Raw genomic sequence first — 5,327 nt, 5'->3', positions numbered from 1 at the left:
GGTGGATCACAAGGGACGTTTCACCAACATCCACGTGGGATGGCCAGGAAGGGTTTATGACGCTCGCGTCTTCAGAAGCACTGCTCTGTTTAAACGGCTGCAGCAAGGGACTTACTTCCCAGACCAGAAAATAACAGTTGGGGATGTTGAAATGCCTGTCGTTACCCTGGGGGACCCAGCCTACCCCTTGATGCCATGGCTCATGAAGCCATACACAGGCAGCCTGGACAGTAGTCAGGAGCTGTTCAACTACAGGCTGAGCAAGTGCAGGATGGTGGTAGAATGTGCATTTGGCCGTTTAAAGGCTCGCTGGTGCACATTACTGACTTGCTCAGACCTCAGCCAAACCAATGTCCCCTTTGTTATTCCTGCTTGCTGTGTGCTCCACAATCTCTGCGAGAGTAAGGGGGAGACCTTTATGGCAGGGTGGGAGGCTGAGGCAAATCACCTGGCCACTGATTACGCGCAGCCAGACACCAGGGCGATTAGAAGAGAACACCGGGAAACGATGCGGATAAGAGAAGCTTTGAAAACGAGTTTCATCACGGGCCAGGGTACAGTGTGACTGCTGTGTTTGTTTCCCCTTCATAAATCCTCCCCCTTTATTGACTTCTTCCCTGTAAGCAACCCACCCTCCCCCTTCGATTACAGCTTGCTTAAGGAAATAAAGTCACTATTGTTTAAAAATCATGTATTCATCATTAATAAGCAATTATAAAAAGAGGCAGAGAACTGACATGGTATCCTGGGTGTGGTTTGGGAGGAGGATAGGAGGGAAGGAAAAGGCCATTAAGCACATTTCAATGTAATGACAGCCTTTTGGTTGGACTGTCCATGGGGGTGGAGTGGGCGGTTGCATCAAGCCTTCCCCCACGCGTTCTTACACGTCTGGGTGAGGAAGATATGGAACATGGTGAGTGGTGAGGGTGGTTACACAGAGGCTGCAGCGGCACTCTGTGATCCCGCTGCTCTTCCTGAAGATCCACCAGACGTCGGAGGATGTCAGTTTGATCACGCAGCAGCTCCAGCATTGCATCCCGCCACTGCTGATCTTCTTGCCTACACCTCTGATCTTCCTGCCGCCACCTCTCATCTCGAGCATCCCTCCTGTCCTCACGTTCACTGGCATCTTTCCTGTAATTTGACACCACGCCCTTCCACTCATTCAGATGAGCTCTTTCATTGCGGGTTACTTCCATGATTTCCGAGAACATTTCGTCTCATGTCTTCTTCTTCCTCCGCCTTATCTGAGCTAGCCTTCGGGATGGGGTAGGGAGGCTTGAAAAATGTGCAGCTGCATGAGGGAGGGAAAAAAGGGAGAGAAGTATTTAAAAAGATACATTTTACAGAACAATGCTTATACTCTTTCACAGTGAACAACACTATTCACTTTACACAGCACATGTGATTTCACTACAAGGTCGCATTTTGCATCTTAATTTTGAGTGCCTGGGCTCTGATGTTACAGATCTCACAGACGCAGATCCGGGCATCAGAATTCAGCTTGCATGCGGCCATGGTAAACCATTGTCTTTTGGCTTCTGCAGCCTTCACTTCTTTTCGCAGAAGCCACCCCCACCCTCATCCAATTCTCTAGGATGATCGCTTTACGCTCCTTCCCCCACTGCATGGCTGGTATCATGGAAGATCACCGCTAATCACCCCCCTTCCCCTCCACCGCGTGGCTGGTAGCTGGGAAGATTCCTGCTAGCCAAACGCGAGAAAGCTCAGCGCTATCCTTCCTCCCCTCCCCCCGCTTGGCTACATGCAAGGAAGGATTTCTTGTAAGCAACAGGCAAACACCCCAGTAGGAAAAAGGCCATCTTTGTCCCCTTAATTAAATTCCTGAATTTCAACCAGGTTACCATGAACGATACCACTCTGCTGAGGATAACAGAGTGAGATAAAGAATGGATGTTTCTTGAATGCCAGCAATCACCGGGACCATACACAGCTATGCTTTGTCATGCAATGATACTCGATTACTTGCTACGTGCATGGCGTGGTAAAGTGTCCTACCATGGTGGACGGAACAAGGCTGCCTTGCCCAGAAACCTTCTGCAAAGGCTTTTGGAGTACCTCCAGGAGCACTTCACGGAGATGTCCCTGGAGGATTTCCGCTCCATCCCCAGACATGTTAACAAACTTTTCCAGTAACTTTACTGCCCGTGAATGCATCCCAAGCCCTCAGGGCAAATCAATCATTAAAAAACGCTTGCTTTTAAACCATGTTTTATATTTACAAAGGTGCACTCACCAGAGGTCGCTTCCATAGCTTCACTGTCTGGGCTAGTGGCTTGGGAGGGCTGGGACGGTAATTCCATCTGGGTCAGAAAAAGTTCCTGGCTGTTGGGGCTTACGGAGTGCTGTGTGTTCTCTCCAAGCTTGTCCTCCTCTTCCTCCTCCTTATCTTCCCCGTCCGCATAATCCTCAGCCATGGCTGAGATTACAACCCCCACCACGGTATCCAAGGACAGGGGTGGGGTAGTGGTGGCGCAGCCCCCTAAAATTGCATGGAGCTCAGCGTAGAAGCAGCATGTTTTCGGCCCTGCCCCAGACCTTCTGTTTGCTTCAAACAGTAGTATTTTATATCGAGCAAAAAAGCATTACAAATTAAACCTTGCTAAATTTTACAATTATTAACCAAGACAATTTACATTGAGACCCAGGCCTTCAATGTTTCTCTAATTTACTTAACAGACACAATAGAGAATCCTGTCTCTTACTATCTAAATCTTAAAACAAAGAGTTAGAGAGGGCCCAATTTGTAATGCATATGGGAAAACAGAATCCTATAGTCCCAGAAGGTCATTTCTTTCTGCTATTTAAAAAGGGTGGCTAGCAGGATGAAATCAAATTATACTTTAATTCTTATGGGACATTATAAAATCCTGCTCCTACATATCCCCCTTTTGACACTAAGATTATTAATCGGCAGTGTCACTTTTTATTTAGTTCACGTAATAGAAAATACTGGGAGGTGATTTGGGCCTGTGGCTTTAGCTTTGCATACATTTGTTTTATCCACCAGCACATTTTAAACATTTCAATTAAACACATACAATTTAAAACCAAAAACAATTAGGGGTAGTAACATTAGTATGCCAGTAGTTGTGGGAGACCATACAGAAAATATGTTATACCAATGGTAAGCTGTTATGTTTTTCTGCAGTGGCAATTCTTAACATGTCCCCATTTGCGTGTATAATATGAATGGTGTCATTATTAATTTTATTTTATATCCAAGATTCTAATGAGATGTCTTTACTACAGGGCTTTGGAGCAACAGGCATGGATAAGCATACCCTCTTTTGAGGAGTCCACTTGGTACAACCTCTGGTGTCCAATAGTTTCCCTTTCTCCACAGCCCACTGGCTTGAGGTCCAGGGCAGCCAGAAAGATCCCAGGTGCAATCTGGGGAGTGGGCTAACCTTCCATATCTTTGCTTCCAGAGCCTGTTGGTGTGCGATTTTAACAACAATTTCTTTACGTAACAAATTTTGTCTCACCGTACCGCTGACATACTGCATTTATTTATACTGATAGGTATCAATGATTTTTCCTTTGCTTTAACAGATGCATCAAAACCTTAATATTTTCTGATATTACCCAAAACATCTTATGTTTTAAATATCTGCATTTCAGTACATTCCATAGCTATTGCAATATGTTTTTTTACTTTCATTTGTTTTTGTAATAGGTTGCTTTGTAGCTGGTATTAGCTTTTTCTGATTTTCTGAAAGAAAAAAATAACATTTTTCTACCCCTTTCGGGGTGGCATTGATCATCGCTTAAAAGATTCCTTTCTTTTACAAATACTCTGCTGACTGCAGGCAAAACAGAGGAATTACCCCCATATTTTCCTGTTTTTTTTTGTTCTATAGGCAGGCCAGGTTTTAATGGGTTCTACTTTTTAAGGGTTATGGGGAAGTTATTCCACGGTTTAGTTATTAAATTCATGAGGTGGTGTACCTCAAGTTTTTTATTTCTTATATAGCAGACCAAGTTTGTTATAGCAGCAAAGAATCCTGTGGCACCTTATAGACTAATTCACCCATGAAAGCTCATGCTCCAAAATGTCTGTTAATCTATAAGGTGCCACAGGACTCTTTGCTGCTTTTACAGATCCAGACTAACATGGCTACCCCTCTGATACTTGACAAGTTTGTTATGTTTTTCCTACTGTGTTAAGCTGTAAGTTTATTCACAGGTAATAGCTGAGAAGCATCATTGCCATATTACTTTAAAGGATTTTTCCAAAAATCATGCACACTATACATTGTTACAGGGGTACTTACTAACATTACATTTATTTCAATGTTTAATATTAACAATAACATTTAGCATCAAATTTCTTAAAGGGATCTTGTTATACCATGTCTTTTATTTAGGCAATTTCTTTTGTGCTGGCAGTTCTCACCTTCCTTTATCAGTTAGGTAATTTGCATCAGCACAGGCTTGGTTTTTGGATTCAAAACCATCAGCAGAGCTCAGAGACAGAGGCCTTGGCTACACTCACACTTTACAGCGCTGCAACTGGGGTGTGAAAAAACACCCCCTTCAGCACTGCAAGATACAGCGCTGTAAAGCGTCAGTGTAATCAGGGCAGCAGCGCTGGGAGCACGGCTCCCAGCGCTGCACGCTACACGCGTAAGGGATGTGGTTTACATGCAGCGCTGGGAGAGCTCTCCCCCGCGCTGCCGCTCCGACTAACTCACACTTCAAAGCGCTGCCGCGGCAGCGCTCCCGCAGTGCTGCCGGGGCAGCGCTTTGAAATTCCAAATGTAGCCATACCCTCTGTCTTAAAACGGACACAATCAACTTCCACCAGAGTTTTGATTTCTTTCCACTTTCAACTCCTGCTTAAAAAACACACAGAGATCTGAAAAAGAAAACACAATCTATTGTGGCTTTTTTTGGAGCCCTAATAGGATTTTAATTCAGTAGCTCGTTTCATTTGCATTTCTTTTACCCCTTTCTACAATATACACTGCACATGTCCTAGGGAAAATGCACATTCCTTCTATACTGCAACTTTTTTTTAAACATTAGCCATATCAATTTTTACATAAGGTGTAACTGTTTCTTTTGTTCTTACAGTTTTCATGTACCCCATCAAAGTAACAGTCTGATTACACAGAGCCATTTTAAGGCTCAGTGTTTTTAACATTGCTTCTTTTTGTTTTGTGCACCTCACCTCTGCTGTTGCTTCAGAGGGTCACTGTTAATTTCTTATTCTTTCACTACAGCTCTTACCTGCTATTGTTACAAAAAAAACCAAACCAAACAAACAAACAGACTCCAGAATCTCTACCTATTCTCCTGAT

This window comes from Gopherus evgoodei, unplaced genomic scaffold (genome assembly GCF_007399415.2).
Source record: "Gopherus evgoodei ecotype Sinaloan lineage unplaced genomic scaffold, rGopEvg1_v1.p scaffold_31_arrow_ctg1, whole genome shotgun sequence".
In the NCBI taxonomy this organism is placed as follows: Eukaryota; Metazoa; Chordata; order Testudines; family Testudinidae; genus Gopherus; species Gopherus evgoodei.
The sequence above is the reverse complement of the archived record's forward strand: the minus strand, read 5'-3'. Positions refer to the sequence as shown.